The sequence below is a fragment of the Molossus molossus genome, unplaced genomic scaffold (genome assembly GCF_014108415.1).
Source record: "Molossus molossus isolate mMolMol1 unplaced genomic scaffold, mMolMol1.p scaffold_m16_p_6, whole genome shotgun sequence".
Classification (NCBI taxonomy): Eukaryota; Metazoa; Chordata; class Mammalia; order Chiroptera; family Molossidae; genus Molossus; species Molossus molossus.
In genome coordinates, this window is record NW_023425399.1 from 74,075,729 (window position 1) to 74,098,628 (window position 22,900).

The 22,900-nt window shown below is 38.7% G+C and overlaps 1 pseudogene; it reads right to left on the reverse strand.

Annotated features, from left to right (window-relative positions):
• Positions 1-1,456: 1,456 nt before the first annotated feature.
• On the reverse strand, positions 1,457-22,227 carry LOC118619249 (annotated as a pseudogene).
• Between the last annotated feature and the right edge of the window lie 673 nt (positions 22,228-22,900).

Sequence of the window (22,900 nt, forward strand, 5' to 3'; positions counted from 1 at the left end):
GCTTTTGAGTTTGATGTAGTCCCATCTGTTCATTTTCTCCTTTGTTTCTGTTGCTTTAGGTGATGTATCAGTGAAAATCTGCTGCATTTTGTTGCCTACATTTTCTTCTAGGATTTTTATGGCTCCATGAGTCACATTTCAGTCTTTTATCCATTTTGAGTTTATTCTTGTGTATGGTGTAAGTTGATGGTCTAGTTTCATTTTTTTTTTTTTTTTTTTTTGCAAGTAGCTGTCTAATTTACCCAACACCATTTATTAAAGAGGCTGTCTTTACTCCACTGTATGCTCTTGTCACCTTTATCAAATATTAATTGAGCATATTGTCTTGGGTCCATTTCTGGGTTCTCTATTCTGTTCCATTGATCTATCTGCCTGTTTTGTGCCAGTACCAGGCTGTTTTGATTACAGTGGCTTTGTAGTATAACCTGAAATCTGGTAATGTGATCCCTCCTACTTTGTTCTTCTTTTTCAAGATTGCTGTGGCTATTCAAGGTCTTTTTTGGTTCCATATGAACTTTTGAAGTATTTGTTCTAGTTTTCCGAAGAATATCATTGATATTTTGAAGGGGATTGCATTGAATCTATAGATTGGTTTGGGTAGTATGGACATTTTAATAATGTTAACTCTCCCAATCCATGAACAAGGAATGTGCTTCCACTTTTTTGTATTTTCCTCTATTTGTTTTTTCAGTGACCTGTAGTTTTCTGCAAAAAGGTCCTTTATCTTTTTGGTTAAGTTTATTCCTAAGTATCTTAATTTTTTTGCTGCGATGGGGGATTTTTTTTAGTTTCTCTTTCTGTGTGTTCATCATTGGTGTATAAGAATGCTGTCAATTTCTTGACGTTAATTTTATATCCTGCTACTTTGCCAAATTCATTTATTAAGTCTAGTAAATTTTTGATGGAGTGTTTGGGGTTTTCTATGTATAGTATCATGTCATCTGCAAATAATGAGTTTCACTTCTTCCTTTCCAATTTGGATCCCTTTTATTTGTTCTTCCTGTCTGATTGCTGTGGCTAAGACTTCCAGTACTGTGTTAAATAAGAGTGGCAAAAATGGGCATCTTTGTCTTGTTCCTGTTCTTAAGGGAAATGCTTTTAGTTTTTGCCCATTGAGTATAATGTTGGCTGTAGGTCTTTCATATATGGCCTTAATTGTGTCGAGATATGATTCCTCTATTCCCAGATTGCTGAGCGTTTTTATCAGAAATGGGTGCTAGATTTTGTTGAATGTTTTTTCAGCGTCTATTGATATGATCATATGATTTTTATCTTTCATTTTGTTTATGTGGTGTATCACATTTATTAATTTATGAATATTATACCATCCTGATATCAAAAGAGAATGCTCATGCACACACCAAGATGGCTGCATGCTCCTAAAATATGTACACAGTTTCTCTGTTGTCACTCTCTCAGGAATGGTGGATGTGCATGTTCTTGAGTCTTTTCTACATTAGTCTTGCTTCTGGGCGATGCATCCTTCCGTTTCCACAACCTCGGGCCAGCCTTCATATTTGTTTGTGTCCTTATTGTTCTTTATGTGCTGTTCAAAAGGGCTTTTTGTCTTAATGCCTTTCCCACCACATGAGACCCAGTTGTCTCTAAACCAAGACTGGTAATAGATGTACTCCCCAATTCAGCAATGAGCCGCTGGGCCTCATCATTGAGTTTGGTTGCTCCATAATCATATGTTCCCATTAAGACTATTGTTCCATCCTGTATGGACTTCAGAAACTCAATAAATGGGGCCACATCTCCTCCCCACATGTCAAAATATTTAGTGTCTAATACTTCTCCTGTTTTTCCATTTACCAAGGCAACATTGATCCCTCTTCCAACATTGTTCTTTTTTTTTTTTTTTTTTTTTGTTTTTTTTTTTTTTGTTTTTTTTTTATCCTCATCTGAGGACATTTATTGTTCAGGTAGAGTGGGAGGGAGAGAGAGGAAGAGAGAGAGAGAGAGAAACATCGATGTGAAAGGGACACATCGAGTGGCTGCCACCCGCACGACCGACCAGGGCCGGGGACAAACTGCAACCAAGGTACACGCCCTTAGCGGGAACCGAACCCGGGTCTCTCGGGACCGCAAGCCGACGCTCTAACCGCTGAGCCAAACCGGCCAGGGCTCCAACATTGTTCTTAACACCACTCATTAAAACATTGTCCTCCAGGCAGATTTTTGGGTCCCACCACACTGGCCACTTCACTTGCCATTTTAAAAGCAAAATGTTCCTCAGGGCAAGCTTTTGAGATCCCACATTTGTATCTGGGAGGTTTTGTAGAACGTGCTGCGGTGTCCATTGCTGACCTTGCAAATAGATTTCCTAAACTTGCATCCATTTTTTTTTTTATATGATGCTATGTATTTATTTATTTATTTATTTTATTGATTAATTTTTGTTACAGATGATTCTCCTTTTTTCCCCCACTGATTCCCCCCTCCCCCTTCCCTCCCTGCCCCTTCCCCAGATTGTTGTCCATGACCACTGTTCATGCATATATGCGTATAAGTTCTGTGGTTCATCCCTCCCCCACCTCCCCACTCCTTAGGGGATTGTCAGTCTGTACCCCGCTTCCACGTCTCTGGGACTACCCCATTCCTCAAACTGTTATGTTCATTATATTCCACAAATCAGTGAGATCATATGAAATTTGTCTTTCTCTGTTTGGCTTGTTTCACTTAGGATGATACTTTCCAGGTCTCTCCATGTAGTCTCAAAGGATAAGAGATCTTTTTTTCTTACCGCTGCGTAGTACTCCATTGTGTATATGTACCACAGCTTTTTGATCCATTCGTCTACTGATGGGCACTTGGGCTGTTTCCAGATCTTAGCGATTGTAAATAGTGCTGCTACAAAGATGGGGGTACATATATTCTTTCTTATTGGTGTTTTACGCTTCTTAGGGTATATTCCTAGAAGTGGGATCACAGGGTCAAATGGAAGATCAATTTTTAATTTTTTGAGGTGACACCATATTGTTTTCCATAGTGGCTGCACCAGTCTGCATTCCCACCAGCAGTGTACTAGAGTCCCCTTTTCTCCACACCCTTGCCAACACTTGTTGTTTGATGATTTGTTGATGGAGGCCATTCTGACAGGTGTGAGGTGATACCTCATTGTTGTTTTGATTTGCATCTCTCTGATGATTAGTGATGATAAGCATTTCTTCATATGTCTCTTAGCCATTTGTATGTCCTGTTTGGAGAGGTGTCTATTTAGTTCCTCTGCCCATTTTTTAATTGGATTCTTTGTCTTCCTTTTGTGGAGTTGTATGAGCACTCTATATGTATTGGAAATTAACCCCTTATCTGATATATCATTGGCAATTATGCTCTCCCATACAGTGGATAGCCTTTTCGTTTTGATGATTGTATCTTTCGCTGTGCAGAAGCTTTTGAGTTTGATGTAGTCCCATGTGTTCATTTTCTCCTTTGTTTCTATTGCCTTAGGTGATGTGTCAGTAAAAATTCTGCTGCGTATGATGTCTGAGATTTGGTTGCCCACAGTCTCCTCTAGGATTTTTATGGATTCATGAGTTACATTTAAGTCTTATCCATTTTGAGTTTATTTTGGTGTAGGGTGTAAGTTGATGGTCTAGTTTCATTTTTCTGCAAGTAGCTGTCCAATTTTCCCAGCACCATTTATTAAAGAGGCTGTCCTTACTCCACTGTATGCCTTGCATCCATTTTTATTTCCGATACTTGGGAAATAACATAAAATGTCAGTAAAAATACTGCCACAACTACCACCAACTTTGCAGCACCTGCTACCCTCACATTTGGTTTTTCAGCCTCTGGCGCTTTTCATTAAATAAGCTACGGCCTCCCACCCTTCTCTCCTCCAAGCTCACCTGCCTTCGGCCTCCCCGCAGTCAGTCTTGCCAGAGGTTGCCTCCTGTTCGTTCCTCAGCTTCCTCCTGAGCTCCTCATGTTTCCCCTCACGCCCGCGAGTGGCCTAGAGGAAGCCACCTCGCCGCTGGGCCTTCCATTTATCTTCTGATGGAGTTAGGGAGAGAGAGAGGGGAAGGGAGAAAGGCAGGACGGGAGGGAAAGAGACCCATTGGAGGAGGGAGAGAGGAAGGAAGAAAGGAAGGATGGGAGGGAGGGAGGGAAAGAGACACATTGATTGGCTGCCTCCCACACAATCCCAACCAGGGCCCCAACCAAGTATGTCCCCTGACTGCAATTGAACCCACAACTCTTTTGTCTGTGGGCTGATGCTCTAACTGCTGAGCCAGACTGGCCAGGACAAGATACTTTATTTTTTACAGTAGTTTTAGGTTTACAGAAAAATAGAGCAGAAAGTACAGAGTGCTCCAAGGTAACCCCTTTCTTTCTCTTTCCCATAGTTTCTTCTATTATTAATATCTTACATTATTGTACCTTTGTTACACTTGATTAATGAATATTGATACTTTATTACTAAATAAAGTTCTTAATTTACATTATGATTCACTGTTGTAGTTTTGTGTTTTAACAAATGTATTAACATCATGTGTTTACCATTACTGTATTATACAGAATAGTTTCACTGCCCTAAAAATCTTCTGTATTCCACTATTCATCCTTCACTTTCCTCACAAGCCACTGGCATTACTGATCTTTTTACTATCTCTGTGATTTTGCCTTTTCCAGAACAGTATGTAGCCTTTTCAAACTGGCTTCCTTCACTTAGCAATATGCATTGTTTCCTCCATGTTTTTCTTTTTCTTTTTCTTTTTTATCCTCACCTGAGGACATTTTTGCATTCATCTTCAGATAGAGCAGGAGGAAGAGAGGGAAGAAGAGAGAGAGAAACATCAATGTGAGAGAAACACATCAACTGGTTTGCCACCCACATCACCCCAAGCAGGGCTGGGGACAAACTGCAACCGAGGTACGTGCCCTTAGCAGGAACTGAACCCGGGACTCTCTGGTCCGCAGGCCGACGCTCCAACTGCTGAGCCAAACTGGCCAGGGCTCTTCCATATTTTTCTGTAGCTTGATAGCTTGTTTCATTTTATCATTTAATAATATTCAACTGTATGGATATACCATAGTTTATTCATTCACCTTTTGAAGAACATCTTGGTCAATTCTAGTTTTGGCAATTTTCAATAAAGCTGATGTAAATGTTTGTGTGTGGGGTTTTTTTGTTTGTGGACATAAGTATTCAACTTATTTGGGTAAAGTATATTTCTGCATATCTACCTGTTAATGTTTTTTTTACATGTGTTCTCTTCTGTCTCTGAATATGTTGATGAAATAAATGTTTAAACACTTTTTTCTCCATGCATGGTCTCTGTTTTCTCCAGGTTGTTCTGTTTGTTTTGGTCTCTATCTGCTATGTCTGAAATGTCCCTTCGTTGTCTGGTGATCCCAGTTGTCTGCTCTTACTGGAGAGCAGTGCCCCTAAAACTGATAAGAAGCTCAGATCCCATGGTGAGGCATGCCACCTGTGGGCCATTTCACTAAGAAATGCTCACTGTTGGTATGTTAAGTCTATTCTCTTGAACTGGTTAGATTCTCCAGGGGGAAAAATCCTCTGACCTTTTGCCTTGATGGTATAGAACTGGCTACTATCTTTCTGGAAGCTGAGTTGAAGAACAGGTCCGGAGGTGGGTGGACTCAGTTTTCAGTACATAAAATGTTCACCGAATTCTCCTGTTTGCATAATGTTACACTGACTCACAACTGTCCAACTTTCTGCAAAATGGAGAAGTTATAGTTGCCTGGTTGGACTTGGGGACGATATCTGGGTATTTATCTGATTCTTAAAAGAGAATTTCCCTTTAATCCTTCTGTTTTCAGCCTTACCTTTATTCTCATACCTAGAACCTGACCTGGAGGTGCCTTGGCTATGTGGTTTACTGTGTAAAGTGGTTGTATCTAAGCTTGACTTGGGATTTAACTTTCTCAATTCTGTGAGATCAGCTGCTTTCCAGTTTAAATTTTTTGTTGCTATTTTCTTTGCTTTTGATTTTTCTGTATGAATGCATACACATGTGATTTATTTTTATTTTTTTATTTGTGTCAAAAATACAATTTTATCTACAGAGATAGAAAGCAGATCAATGGGAATGGGATTGGAGATTGGTTGGAAAAAGTCTTGAGAGAACTTCTGGGGGGGGATGAAGGTGTTCTAAAACTGGACTGTGTGATGTTACATAATGACAAATTTACTAAAAACTACTGATGAGTGTATTTTATGATATATAAATTATAAAAATAATTTTGCTTTAAAAATTACCTACTGACCAGCAAATTCCATCAAAACATGATTTTATCCTACCATAGATATCATACATCCTTGTTCATGTAAACATTTATTGTGAACACCTTGTATGTCAATAAATTTAGACCTATAAAGTAGAAATCGTAAGTGCATCATTAACAAATTATACTTTCCCCAGCTCTTTTCTGTCCATTTTGCAAAATATCAGGTGATTTTCATAATACATTATTTGCTTGTCTTTGTCCATTCTTGTTTATATACTTATATATTGATGCATAATTATAATTATTACATTCAGTTTAGCACTGTAATTATAAAACTGCATCCTAATCATTTTTCCATATGTTACATTATTAATGTTGGTAGTTACATAATACTCTATAGAGTGCATGTGTTATACATTAATTATGATATTATTATGTTAGAACATTTAGGCTGTTTCAAAATTCATACTATTAAAAATACCGATGTAATATATTACTTTATGAATATGGCTTTTTTCTTTTTTTGTTGAGGATAAATTTCTAGAAAGTGTCTACTGTTCTTGAACTTAAACACAGGTAACGAGCAAAACAAATTAGCTTTTGTATAATTTCCTTTTAATGCATTCAAAATATTCCATGTATAGGGAAACCTATCATTTTTTACTATTACCTTTTAAGTCATTCTACATTATGGCTTCTGATATTTTACTGAACATACTTTTCTAAAACATCAGGTATACTGATTTGAAGAAGTAAAGAAAGGCAGGAATTCTATGGGAAAAAATCAGAGCCCTAGATATTGTTTTTTCTTGCAGAAAGGCAACAGCAACCTTATAGTGTTTTTACTCCACTTAAACTTTCCAAATGGAGTGGTACAGTACCCACTTTAGATTGGGCTGCCTCAGATTTCTAATGGCTGTTTATCGTAAATCGTTGTCTAAATTGGGATATGTAATCACTGATTTGTAGCTGTACTTTACCGGATACATGCTGACAAGCCTTCTTTTAAACCAAAAACTTAGTTTAAAAGTTTTTAAATTAGCATTAATGGATTACCACTAGGCCAAGTGGTGAACTGATTGTTCTGGAGGAGGTTCAAGGAGTTCTCAGCACCCTTTACATGAGTAGGTACCTTGTTAATATAAATATAAGCTGGAAATTTCTTTGAGTAGACTGTCTTTTTCCTAACATTGGAAGTCTGATTTCTTATCTTCACTTTTTGAGTTAACAACCACAAAATACAATATAATCCAGGTTTGAGAGAATGGATTTCCTTGGCAGTTGACAACTTTTATAAATGATATAATAGTCTTTGATACAGTTGCCATAGACTTTTGAACAAGTGATGGGCAATAAACTAATGAATTTGTGTGTGTGTGTGCGCGCGCGCGTGCGAATCTTAGTGCATGTAACTAATCTCAGGCTCATTTCTTCATTCTCCACCTCATCCTCTTAAGCTCCCTCAAATGCACCAGATTCTATAAAACCTATCTAGACCTTAGATGTGAGATGATCTTCTTGAACTTTTGTATGAACAGAAGTTTAGAAATCTCTCACAGCACCTACAAGGTATCACTTTGCATAATAATTATTTGTGTAGTTATATGATTCTTCATCTAGGTTGTAAGCTTCTGGAGTCCAGGCACCATGTGTTATTAATCTTGGTACACCCTCACATCCTCATATAATTTTTAACATAATGGGTGTTTAAATATGTTTGTTAAATTAAATTTCTGGATCAAGATACAAAGAACTTGGCCAGGCAACCACTTTGAGAGGCAGCCATTTTTGTGCACTTGACTGGGATAGTGCATCAAGAATCTCCAACAGAAGCTTACTGTACCTGACTCTGTACCTGAACTGCGGTTTATAATTCATGTAGAAGGCACTGGTAAAAGTCTTCTTACAGATAAAGAGATAATGTTAATGAATCTGCACTACTATAAAGGACCAAATCAACTAGAACTTCCTCAAGGCTGTCCTCAGTGTTCATGTAATAGGAGCACTTATTTAAATAGTTTCTTTTGCTACTTCTAGCATATCTGCCTGAAGTTAATGTCTAACTAAAGTATCTTATTAAAAGAGCAAATAAAAACTTAGAGAATGCATGGAAGGGGTCCAAAATATATTAACTCTATATTAAATTCCATGCCATAGTAAGTTGTCATCTAGCAAAATTCCAGTAGGCAAAATTACAACATGTGTATATAGTAGGTGCCTCCATTTGCTCCTTAGGTAGAGTGAGTTCTTTCCAGTTCAGTATTGCCTTCAGTGGTCAGGCTACCTGAGCCCTCCATTTTCGGTAGGGGAAACTAGCTGTGCTCTAGGAGCCTAGGATGGTAGCACTTAATAGCACTGGACAGTGTGTTAGAGCAGTGCTTCTCAAACTGGCCACCGTGAACAAAACTGATTTTTTTTCCAGTTCAGATAGACTAATAATTTGGTAAAATACAATAAGCATAAATAACTAGAAAAATAAAAGAATTAAAATATAACCTCCGGTTTTTAAATGTTACATTCAACAGACTAACATAGTCAAATTGTTATTCTGTACTTATCTGATCAGGGACCATCTCCAGTCCATGGACCAGTTTGAGTAGCACTGATTTAGAAAGTGGACTGCCTGATATGCCCACACCGGGGCTTGGATCACCTGGAGCTGATTAGGATATCTGTTTGAATAGAATGAATAATCAGGGGTAATAGGAGAAGAAGTTTGTATTTTGAGGTGAGACCAAGCTAAAAATTGATCTTATTCTTCATTCTATAGAGTGAAAACTTCACATTTGAGCAGAAAGGAGAAGGCTGTAATGCAGTTGAAATGGTACCTTTGGAAAAAAATTTAATGTTTAAGGTTGATTGCAGGGGTAAAACAAACAGTGAAACTTCAAGAAGTAAGACATATGCATTCAGGCAAAAGGCAGACATTAAGTACCTGGTCAAATCTGAGGCCATGGAATTGAAAATGGAACATCAGCAGAAATATTTACTGATCCCCTATTATGTAGTAAATATAGCACTTAGCCCTTGACATATGCTATGCCACTTAATCTTTATAACAATCCTGTGTGGGTGGTATTATTAACCTCATTTGCTCAGATGAGGAAATGGGCTCCAAGAAGTGGAATAACTTGCCCCAAGGTCACATGATTTTCAGATCTGTGGGGAGTGCGTAACCCAGAACCCATATTTTTGGGGGGGCTTCTAAATGAGTATCTAAATATAGCACTTTTGATGTATCTTGCATAGTATTTTGGGCCATGGACTTGAGAATTATCACTGTGTTTGGATACCAATTAGCCTATTAACCATGCTTCTCAGCCCTCCCACAGCTGTTTGTCTAAAATTTTTAGAGATTTGGCCTTGAATAAAGTAGATGAGATGGTTTAACAGGAGACAGTTCTGAAGGTTGTAGTCATGGCTGGAGCAATATAACCACATGAAGTGGATTAAACCTAGGGTGGATGCCAACACTGGGCCAGAGATTCTCAATTCTAATGTTTAAGTTGCATTTTATAAATCTAGTTCTATTCGTGTAGTTCTGAAATGTCTCCAATGCATATGATAAAGTATTTTATCTAGGTTGCTGTAAGCCCTGTTGGTGCCATGGTTTTCCAAATGAATTGACCCTCTAAAATTTTAATTATATAAAATGTTTTTTGGTGTGAGTTTTTATTTGTTTTTGTTTTTGGATTTTTAAAAATTGTTGTTAATCCTCACCCAAGGATATTTTCCCATTTATTTCTAGATAGAGTGGAAGGGTAGGAGGGAGGGAGAGAGAGAGAACTCTATTGAATTTCCTCCTGCATGACCCTGACTGGGGTCGGGGATCCAACCTGCAAACCAAGTATGTGCCCTTGACCAGGAATCGAAACCGAGACCCTTTCGTCTGTGGGCTGACACTCCAACCACGGAGCCAAACCAGCCAGGGCTGTTTGTTTAAGAACTACAAAAGAAATGGAATAGCCCAGCTGTCGTGGCTTAGTGGACTGAGCATCGTCCCATGGACTGAGAGGTCCTGGTTTGATTCCTGGTCAGGGCACATGCCCAGGTTGCAGGCTCCATCCCTAGTGGGGGGCATGCAGGAGACAGCCTATCGATGTTTCTCTCTCACATTGATGTTTCTATCTCTTTCTCTAAAAAAATCAATAAAAACATTTTTTAAAAAAGAGATAGAATAAAGAGTGTAATTAGTCATGCATACTGTTTATTTCCCACACCAGATTTTAAAACAAGAACTTAAACACATTTGTTCTGAAGAACTCACACTCCACTGCACTGTGGGCACTTGTAAATGTTAAATAGTTAACTCCTCAGGGAGAGGAAGTCTTTGGTTAAAATGGAGTACAGTGTTCATTGCTATTTGAAATACATATTCCCTAGTAAATGACCTAAATGTTTGTAATTGTCTATTATCATACATTGAGATTTAGCCCTGCCATCTGTTCCTCACTGAAATTATTGACTTTTCTTACATGTTATAAAAATGAATTTTAATTTAAAACATAGTCTCTCTCTCTCTCTCTCTCTCTCTATATATATATATATATGTGTGTGTGTGTGTGTGTACATATACATATGTGTGCGTGTGTGTATATGTGTATATACACACACACACATATAGATATATATATATCACCAAAAAATATGTTTTTATTGATTTGAGAGAAAGAGAGAGAAATATTCGTGTGAGAGAAACTTTGATCGGTTGCCTCCCCCTACACGCCCTGACCAGGGATCATACCCAAAACTTAGGTATATGCCCTGACTGGGAATTGAAACCACAACCTTTTTGGTGCACAGGACGATGCTCCAGCCAATTGAGCCACCTGGCCAGGGCTAGACCCAATATTTTTGTTTCCTGCAGCAGCCAAATATCTTTTTGATTCACTCCTACCTTTAACAAGAGAAACACTACCCTTGGTATATTTCTATAGCAAGCATGAGAGTCAAAAGTTATCATTTTTTCATTTGGGCAGTTATTAGTCAAGAGAAGTGGAGGAAAAGCATGTAATAGGTTTTAGCAGCCTTTTGATAAGAGGAAAAAAATATCAAAATCAACTTAAACCTATCAGCATGATATAAGTTAAAATTTATTTTAACTTATTAAAAGTCAGTTTAATATTATTGCCTTTGTTTTTTTTTTGTTTGGTACATAAGACGTTTTGGGTTGTGTTAGCTGAAAGCAGTCCATAAGGATCCCCCCCCATCCACACCCCAGATGAACAAGAGGATCCAGAAAAAAAAGAACCGTGGTCTTTTTTTCACTTGGAGGAAAGGGGTTTGCGCCTGTCTGTGGAAGGAAGTTCTATGGGTTCCTTATTTCTCCAGTGAGCATATTTGTGCCACTGCAGGGCTATGGCCAGATTTTTGCTTTTGGACCATGTACCACTCCTCTGAGCTGACTAGTCACTGCCGCTCATTAATGAATGGTGGCGAGCTCAACTTTTGAACAATAATGCCAGTGAGGTTGTTTCTTCCTTTCAACTTTAAGTAAAAATGAAAAGGCTGTTTTTCATCTGAATTGAATATGATTGTTTTCATAGTTTGTCTCTGAGCATACATCTAGAAGATTTTTGAGAGCTGAGCTAAAAATATCCCTTTTGTATAAGCCTAAGAGCTTTTGTACAGGTTCAGTTTTTTTTTTTTAGATGAACTGTAGCTATGTGGGGAGTTACATTAAGAAAAGAAGCTGTCTTCTACCTTTCTGGCATTCTCTTTGTGACATTTTACCTATCTTGACTTCAGCAGAGAGAATTACTTTGTAAAATAGAACTCTGAAGCTCTGGCCCATGTGGCTTAGTTGGTTGAGCATCTTCCTCATGCGTGGAAAGGTTGCCAGTTCCATTTCTGGTCAGGGCACATGCTCAGGTTGCCAGTTTAATCCCCAGTCAGGGTGCAAGTGGGAGGCAACCGACTGATATTTCTCTCTACAGCACCCCCATCCCTTCCTCTCTCTAAAATCAATAAAAACATTTTTTATTTAAAAAGGAAATTTAGGTAGTATGTAAGAGGCTGCTTTTTGGTCAGTAAATATTATAGCACTTATGTAAATGGACAATAATAAGCACTGCACAGTTGTTTCCAACAGTCAAAAATAGCTGTGGATACAAAAATGCTCTAATTTTGTAATATATACTTTGGGAGATTGATAAAATACAATGCCAATAATGATGAAATGCCTGTTTCAATGCATTGTTATGTTCATAAATAACAGTTCATAAAGTTTTTTACCTCAAGCTATTCCCCACAGCAACCCAAATAAAGTAGATATTACTGTCCCCATTTTCAAATGAGAAAAGAGTCAGTCAGCTTATCTGTAACATGATAGCCATATCAATTAGGTTTTAATTAAATAGAACATACACACATACCCATATACTCTGTGTCCCAAGACTGGAGTAATGAGGGTGGTGAGGGCCATATGGTAGCATGAGAACAAGTCCAAGATATACCAGGAGATATCTTCTCAAATAGAAGGCACTCACTCCCACCTGTCTTGTCATTCTTCCTTCTTTCAGGGGACAATGGATGTGCACCTCTTTATTCCCAGACTTCTTCCTCCCATTCCCAACTTCATACCTGGCAGGGATTTGGGGGACAACCCCTGATTTAAGCAGCTTGTCTTGATTTTAGAAATTATTCATTATATAACTTAATGTGTGAGCCACCATAATTGACCTGTATAGACTTAGCTTATGGAGACAAGTGGCATAGAATTTTGTAAGACCACTGTGCTTTCTTTGCCTTTCCTATTCACTCTGCCAAGGCTGACGACAAGAAGATGAAGATTGCACATCACACTCTTCAGTGAGAGATTGAGCCACCCAGCTACATTGAAGGGACTCTGAATTACTGAAAGGAAACTATTAATAGCCATCTCTCTTTTCTTCTGTTTCCCTAAAGTACATTGGTAAAGATTTCCCAGAGGGGAACTTCAGTAAAATATGCTTTTTAGTCTTATCTTTAATATACATACCTATTTGAATAGAATGCAAATTACAATTTTGCTAATACTGGCTTAAAGAATTATTTTTTGCAGGTTGATTCTAGTTTTTCTGGGTGATAAAAGTACAATCACTGTGATAACCTGGATTGTTTTCTGCTTTATCTAGACCATTAAAGTAGAATTGAGTATATTTGTCCAGGGGTGATAATTGATGGCATTACCATAGCAACAGGTTTCTTGGTTGCTACTAATTGCTTACAAAATTAGGAAGGCATGGAGATTTTCTTGTTGACAATGCCAAAGTGTTTGTAGAAAATGAAAAAATGCTCTATTAGAGCTACTTTATTCAGAACTAGCAACTCACTGACTACAGTGACTGAAATAGATGGGTTGTAAGAGTTTACTAGTGACTTACCGCCCTGTCTTGGTGATTGCTGCCAAAAGCTGTGCTGCTACCTGGCACCTGGGAAATAGAAGTGGTAACGTGAGCTTTGGCCTTGGAGCGTTTCTGTGGAAAATGTATTAGTATGAACACTTGGTTTCCTATCCTACTTCTTCATTTAACTACCAAATGGATCATTTTAATTACCTTCCAACCAAACACGAGAGTGAAAGAGGCTTCAGTCAATGCTAACTCACTGCAGTACCATATCCCTTTCAAGGATAAAGTAATTTTTTTAGCCTCTATTTTTCATATTGTTTGCTTGTATTTTGTATGAAATGAATGAGTCATCTTTTGGTATTTAAATCTGTTTCATCTTGATATCACAACACTAACATAAATATTGTTACTTAAAAAATTATAGCTTATGTAAGTGCTTATCTAATTTCTAAGTACTGGGTAGATGGCTCCGTTTTCCTTTTCTAAGGCATGATTTGGATTTTTCAAAAAGTTTATTTAAAGTAGAACATCTCAAGTTTATGGTGAAGCTTTACAGTAGGCTCAAGGCATGTAACGCTTCGCAGATCTATACCAGTGACATTACTAGCTGTTATTTATATAAAGAGACTTTCCCTTTTGAAGATGCTTTATAACAAGCAATATTTAGTCTGCTGTAGGGCTTTTTTCCATCCAAGCAATTTATTCTCTAAACAGGTACTTTTACAAAAAATCATTCCACTGATGTCATTAACAAAGAGCAGTTTCTAGGCCAATATTCTTCACCCAGATGATCACACATTATAATCTGGGCCCTGTTTCTTTCTTTCTTTCTTTCTTTCTTTTTTAAGGTATTCTTGATGCAGCATTTATTTAATTAATTAATTTTTGTTACAGATGTTTCTCCTTTTTTCCCCCATTGACACCCTCCTCCCGTTCCTGCCCTCCCCCACAGCATTGTTGTCTATGTTCATTGGTTATGCTTATATGCATAAGTTCTTTGGTTTATCTCTTCCCCCTCAACCCCTCCTCTGAAGTTTATTAGTCTGAACCCTACTTCTATGTATGTCTCTGGGTCTATTTTGTTCATCACCTTATTTTTTTCATTATATTACGCAAATAAGTGGGATCATGTGATATTTTTCTTTCTCTCACTGGCTTATTTCACTTCCTCTCCTACCTCCTCAGGCTGTGCTCTGGCTACACTGAGGACCTGCCCCATTGTTCCTGACTCTCAAGCTTTCACACATCTGAGTGACTTCTCATACACCATTCCTTCTGCTGAGCTGGAATGTGCTCCCTGCCCCTGCTCTCACTGAGCTGTTTGCCTGAGGACAGCCTGGCTCAATTCAGCTCCAGTGCTACCTTCAGTGGTGAAGCCTCTGAATCGCTGTGACCCCCATGTTAGGGATATCAGGGGCATTTCCCTGTTGGGCACATATCTGTTTTACCACTATAGAGTAAGTGTTTTTTCTCTTTTGTGTTCTCAACACCTGGTGCAGTACCTGGTACTCAATGTACAGGGTGTCTATAGAGTCTACTATATTTTGAAAATGAAATGTATAAACACTGGCCTTATAATTACACTTTTTGTGTATACTTTTTTTGGGACAACCTATATTTTGGGTGAATGACTACAGGATGAGAGACAGCTGATATGTATATATTTTTTTCTTTACACTGCTAAAGGAGAGAGGAAGGGAGAAACCCATATTACTTGAAGATAATGTAAACATGATGATGTTCTATTAAACAGCATGCTGAAATCATGAATCAGCCAAACTTGGATAAATCTGTGAAATAGGTGAAGTGGCTGGTCTCCTAGGCTTCCTTCATAAGGGTGAATTCATGCATTTTGCTGGGGACTAAAACCTTAAAGAAAGAGAATACATTAAGTATGGACTACTTTGGGGGGTGCGGGGTGGATTGTGGAATTACTGGGGACTCTGAAACCACCACCACACCCCATGGGTGCAGGTATCTCTACGTAATGACACCAAAAGGTGAAGGTTTTGCTAAGAATAACAGAACCCACACTGCGAAGCTAAGAATCACTGGTCTACGTAGTTTACTCTGAATATTTCTATAATATGAACTATAAAATGTACAGGATGGATTTTGATGTTTCTTTCAATTTATTATTCTCTGAGAAGCTGGTAATAACCCTTACCATTCTCTGTCATGAACATTCTCTGTCATGAACTCTCTTTGTGTCCATATCGCCAACTCACAAGTCTTCTGTGTGGGGATGTCTGCCCCTTGCTTGAGAGTCTTAATTACAAGTTGTAAAAAGTAGAAAAGTCCTTGTTTTATACTGATTCACTTGCTCAGAGAAGTCTAAAATACCATTCCCCCACACTAGATTTCTAGAGATGGCTGAAATGCTTTGCCCAGTACTAGCTGTCCACGTTATCATTTAATGGAGCTGCCATTCTGTGCCTCTTTCTTTTCAGTGGTCTCTTGGTTAATGCCTTTTTTCTCTGTGGGATGAATGTGCTTTTTGCACCATGGCAATAGGAGGGGTATTTTAAGCCATTTCTGAGGACAGTGCCATTTCCTATTTGTAATCAAGTTGAAAGTGGATCGCCCATTGCATAGAATCTTAATATGTCCTGTTTGGCACCATTAGACCTCCATTAGTTCCAGTACGAGCAGCCCCTTGGCATCCGTGTTTAACTCTTCTTTGTTCAATATCATATTGAGATATGTATTTTTTGGTAAGAAGGTAGAGACAAGTGGACACATGAAGCTATATTTTTACATTGGTTTTAACTATAGAACAACATTTGAAAAGTTAAGTTATTGGCCGAGGCAGTTTTATGGTAAAGTTTCAAGACACAGAACTGATGGGCTTTAGAGGAAAAAGTGAAAGCAACAGAGTGAAAAGGAAACCAACTGGGGATCAATATGAATAACGACAATGATTTACTTGGGAAACCTTGCTAGGTGCTACTGGGATCAGTTAAGTTACTCTATCCAAAGTAGTTTAATGAGTTTCCTTTAAGACACTGCCTAATTTCAACAGTTCTGAAACTTGTACAAAAAAACTGTACTACCAGTAAAAATCAGGAACTAATTTTTTTTAAATCTTCACCCAAGAATATTTTTCCATTTATCTTCAGCAAGAGTGAGTGAAAGAGAGAGAGCAAGAGAAAGAGAAGAACATCCATGTAAGAGAGAGAAATATCAACTGGTTGCCTCTCACACAAGTCCCAACTGGGGCTAGAGATTGAACCTGCAACCCAGGTATGTGCCCTTGACTGGGAATCCAGCCCATGACCCTTTGGTTATTGGGCCAATGCTCTAACCCTGACCCACACAGGCCAAGGCAGAAACTTAATTTTTAAAAATTGAGATATTATATATTTACCATAAAATTCACCCTTTTAAAGTATACAGATCAGTGATCTTTCATATATTAAGAATGTTAAATGTGGAACATCTGTAATACATTTTACATCCAACAATAAAGATTTAAAAAATAAATAAATAACAACAACAACAAAAAAGAATGTTGTGCAACCATTACCACAATAGAATTTCAGAACATTTTCATCACCTCCAAAGAAACCCCATACCTGTTGGCAGTCACTTTCCATTTCTGCCTCCCAGCAGCCTCTGGCAGTCAATAGATCTTCTGTCTCTATAAATTTGCCTTCTGGGCACATCATATAAATGTAATTATACAGTATGTAGCCTTCTGTGTCTGGCTTTGTTTCACTGAGCATAATGTTTGCAAGGTTCATCCATGTTGGAACATGTATCAGTACTTTTTTTTTTTTATAGCTGAATTGAGAAACATTCTGTTACTTTCTGGTGTGCAAAATTTCATAAAGTGAAATTAATGCATTACAGGATAGGTCCTGAAGTTTGGTCTCAGGGAAAGACTGTGAGGATGCTACTATAATCGTAATTAGGTTTATTAACTTGATGCAGCAAAGGAGAGAGCACAGCAGGGGTACTGCAGGACATCCAGCAAGATGAAGGTCTTTTTGTAGTGTTTGGACTTGTGCTGATTGATTCTAAGGAGGGACTGGGGAAGACACTGGACTGGGTGGCATTATGAAGTAGGGGCAGTTTAGTAATTGGGTATTTCAGCAATCTTTGTTCAGGATAGAAAAGGGACAGAGACGGCTGGGTAAGTCATTGGGATGAAAGTAGGATTCACAAGAGGAGTAGTTTTGCAACTCTGATTTGGCGTTGGGGAAAATGTTTTTTCTCTTGGCCTTGCCATGCCACGCCACTAGCCTTGTCTGAGTCTACTAGAGATGTGCAGAGCTCATTTTCATGCTCTCAAATGAGAGGGATACCCCCTGGTTCTGAGATTAAGGACCAAATAGACTTGGCAAAACTAGGCAAATGAGGCACACTCAAACTACCAAATAGGATTGACTATTCACCCATTGTAGTGATGTCCCTTAACATAAAATCTTAATCTTCTGGCAGAATATTTCTGTGAATATAAGGAGAAAAGGCATTGGACATCTTAACTCACTCATATGATTAAGCACCTTTTATTCGTTTCCTGCCTTATGATGGCCTTCATGCTAGGTAGTTTGCATATATTTTCTTTTTTCTCTTGTAGGTTTGTGTGTGTGTGTGTGTGTGTGTGTGTGTGTGTATAAATGATTGTTTATATGATTTTAATTATTAAATACATTTCATATTCTATTGAATACTCAAATGAGTTTTGCCTGAGGTTGGAATATCAACTTGATGTGTTCATGCAACATATTCTTGGATTTATTTTTAGTTTTCCCTTTTGGTAGGTTTAAACATTAATGAATAATTAATCCTTTCTTATTCAGCCAAAAGAGTATGTGTAAACATGCCTATATTTGTTGATATTGTCATTCATTTACAAACTCACTATAGTGAGTGCTAGGCTCTAGGAATGAATATGATGTGGTCCCACCCTGGCCAGTGTGGCTGAATTGGTTACAATGTTGTCCTGTATACCAAAAGGTTGTGGGTTCAATTCCTGGTCAGGGCACATAGGTTGTGGGATTGGTCCCTGGTTGGGGTGCATTAGAGAGGCAACCAATCGATGTTTCTGTCTCACATCGATGTTTCTCTCTCTCTCTCTCTCTCTCTCTCTCTCAAATCATTAAACATAGCCTCAGATGAGGATTAATAAATTTTTTTCAAAAAGATGTGGTTCCACCTGGCCGATGTGGCTCAGTGGATTGAGCGTTGTCCAATGGATGTAGAGGTCCTGGTTCACTTCCTGGTTAGGGCACATGCCCGGGTTGCAGGCTCAATCCCCAGTAGGGGATGTGCAGAAGGCAGCTGCTCGATGTCTCTCTCTCCCACATTGATGTTTCTGTCTCTCTCTCCCTTCCTCTCTCTCTAAAAAAATCATTAAAATCATATTTAAAAAACAAAATAAAAAGGATGTGGTTCCTGCCCAAGAGATTGGACAGTGCTGTTCAAGAGACTATTCTTTGATGACAGTAATATTTCGTTTGGTCCAACACCATAGTCATAGCCACATGTGCCTCTTGAGCACTTGAAATGTGACTCATGTACTGAGAGACTGAATTTCAATCTTCATGTATTTTTATCTTTTGGGCTTTTTTAATTTTCACCTGAGAACATTTTTTTCCATTTTTGTTCAGATAAAGTGGGAGGGAGAAAGAGACAAAGAGAGACGGGGGGGAGGGGGGCGGGGGGGGAGAGAAACATCAATGTGAAAGGGACACATCTAGTGGCTGCCTCCTGCACGACCCCAAACAGGGCTGGGGACAAATCGCAACCGAGGTAGGTGCCCTTGACTAGAATCAAACCCACGACTCATTGGTCCATGGGCCGACACTCTAACTGCTGAGTTAAACCAGCCAGGGCAATTTTCATATATTTTTAATTAATTTAAATATTAATAGTGGCACATGAAGCTAATAACTATCATTCATGTTGGACAGCTGGGCTCTAGAAGTTCACAAATGAGAGAAAGAAACACAGGTGTTCACAATTCAGGATGTGAGGTGTACTCTAATACAGGTCCATATAAAGTGCTCTTAGAAGCTCAGGAGACAACTTCTGGTGGTGGAGGTGACCAAGAAAACACCCAGAGGAGAGGAGGTAGCATGGAAGTGGGACTTAAAAACAAAATAAGAAGAGGGGAGGAAGTTGAGAGGGTTCATTCCAGGCAAAAGGCATAGTACGCAGAAGCATTGAGGAATTAAAACATGTATTCAAGTTTAGGAAAAGTGTGTGGCTTGGTATGGCTAAAATGTAGGTTACTGTAATATTATCACTATATGATATGGCTCTTATGGTAAAAACCTAATTGAATAGATTAAAAACAAATTTAAGACAATAGTATGAGGAAGGCAAGAGCAGGGTGGGAGTGGGGAGGAGGGGTCAGTAGGGAAAAATGGGGGACATCTGTAATACTTTCAACAATAGAAATAAAAAAATATGACAACATTAATGCACAAATTGGATGAGCATAAGTGTAAAGTACTTGTATTATCCAGGAAGGGGCAAATTTTGTTGATTGATATTAGAAAAATTAAAGTTGCAAAAAAACACACAACAAATTTAGCATTTACTGTGTGATATACAATGTTGGAAAAACTGCCACATTTATCATTTAAAATAGATGAATAAATTGTCATTATGATCCCCATTTGGCAGGAAAAAATAAAACAAAACTGAGGCTTAGAAAGATGAAGGACTTTGCCTGAGGACACAGTGAATGGAGAGAGTTTAGCTTGACTTAGATAACTTCTTCATCAGTGACTTTACATCTTCCAACATAAATTTTTCTCAGTTTAGAATTGTGATGGATTTCCCTAGATGTGTCTTCCATGATTTGTTCTGACCATCAGAAGTCTTGTACTAGTATTTTGTTTTTCTTTTTAATCTTCAGATTTCACATTGAAAATGGTTTCTGGCTAAGAGACTGATATTATAAGATAGTCTATTATATTAACTAAGCATTTCATGAATTCATGAAAATAACTATATTGACAATTTTTCTTGTCTTCTGTATTTTTATGGCACTAGGAGTCTTTTATATCCTAAAATGGAATAGTTGGGGAATTAGTTATGTGGCAGAATAGTAAGAAGCTAGGGAGGTTCCTTGACAAGTAGAATAAGGGAAACTGAGACAATATAATTAAACAAGGCCAAACACTCGGAGCAATTTACAGCCAGTTAATGAATCATAAGGTTTTATTATCCCTAACTAAGGACACTAAGGAGCAAATGGTTTACATATTCCAGACTGTCAAAGGGCAGACCAGCCTCAATTCCAGTCCCGCTTCAATAATGTTTTCTAAAAATGAAACTAACAAGAAAATAACACCTGACTTGTCTATACCCACATTTTGATTAATCAGCATATTGAAGGGCCCACCTGAGAAGCTAATGAATATCCTGTTAAGACACCTCCCTTATATTTCCCCTAGGATTCGGGCTGGCCAAAGGGATATGACAAGCCTCAAGACAAAGGAGCCACAGCAGGCTTTCGCAGAGCATGCCCACACCTTGTATCTTTATTGGTTTTCTCCTAAACTCTAAGGGACTTTGTGAGACTTGCAGTCAGAGGAGCAGTGGGGAGCGGTAGCTCGACCCAGGCTAACCCTTTGAATCTGTCTCCAAGGCCCCTTTTCCCTGACTTTCCCCCTCCTGTTGCTTCTCCTACCTTAAGCCCTTTCTTTGTTTCACTGTCCCCAGCTTTAATAAACATACTCTCAGAAACACCTGGACTTGTATTGTGAAATCTTTCCTACACGAAGTCAAGAACCCACACACTAATGGCAGGTGCTAGGCAGACCCACCCTGGGCCCAGACCCCATCTGGTAACAGTTAAATTGGAGTACCCAATCCATTCATTCACAGATTTGAATGAGCTCCTGTGACCATCATGCCCAGAGAATTCTTCCTTCTGTGTGGTGTGGAATGGCTTGTTATTTGAGCCTCTCCACATTTTACCCTAAAGGTCATGACCCCGACTCTGACTTCTTTCTTCCTCTTTGCCCTTTCCTAAGAGCAAACCTTAGTGACTGGACGGAGGCTTTGCTTTTCTCAACCAAGAGGAACTAGATCTCTGCACCTGTTTGACAGGCATGGTCAAATCTTGAAATGTCCCTTCCTGGCTGAGAAAGTACTTGTGCTCTGTCAGGACATTTTTGTTTTGTTCTGTTTCTTTTCAGACTCGAAAGAACTTGTTGTTATTTGCTGCATTTCCTTAAACGGCTATCTCAAAGCAATAACAAGGTACTTCTAACATTTGTACGTACTTGCCTTGAGCGTATGAAGAAGTATAATAAACATCACCTGCTTCAAGGGATGCACAATTCACTGCTAATGCAGGACAGAGAACCAGGAAGGGGACAGGCAGTACTAGAGGGTCTGAGAGGATGTCACCAGTATCCAGCATTGGAGATGTCTTCACAGAGGGAGGACTGGCATCAGGTCCTAAAGGAGGGCAGGACTTAACCGAGCAGAGATGAGACAGTGTATGCGTGGAAGGTCCTGAGTAGAGGGAATAGTGAGAGAATGATTTGGCTGAGGTGGAAAATGCAAGTTGTACTGCATATTAGAGTTACCTGAGGAGATTTGAAAACAACTCCCCTGTAGATTCTGATTGAACTGAGGTGTAGCCTGGGCATCCAGACTTTTTAAGTTTCACAGGTGATTTTAATGTGTAGCCATGGTTGAGGACCACTGCAGTAGTCTCCTTGCCCATAGTCTGGTCCTCGGACCAGCAAAGCCAGCTCCACCTGGAAGCTTGTTAGAAATGCTGAATCTCAAGAATCAGAATTTGCCTTTTCACAAGATTCCACATGGCCTGTATGCACAGTAAAGTTTGATAAGTATTGCAGTAGAGAAAAAATGAGAAAGGTGGTTGTAGAGGACAGATTACCCAACCAGCATTTTCTAGCCCTTGTGCTGGGCTAGGAATGAATTACAGGTGGGCAGTGGTATTACTATCCCTTCAAGCCTTTTTCTGTATTTGTCAGCAAGAAGTCTCCTCTGGTTATTTGTATGTGCTCCACAAATATTCTCGAATTTTCTCTGGGTGCCTTGGGGGAAGCTCCAGCTAGAAGTGTACTGCATGCTGTCAGTAGTGGAGATCTTCTGAAGATTTTTGATTGAAGGATGTTATATGTACCATGTTGTGATCTAGAAAGATTGTCCTGGCAAAGTCATAAAGAATGGAATGTGTGGGGTTATTCTAGGATCTGTGAGACATGTTAGAGGACAGTTGCAATAATTCACACACAAGGTGAGAAGAACAAGAGTGTAAAGAACATGGTCATGCTTAAGGATCTTAAATACCCATCCCCAAATCTGCAGGTCAGACCTTGGAAGGAATTTAAAAATATTCTTTTGTACCTTTTTGGAGACACCTTGTAACT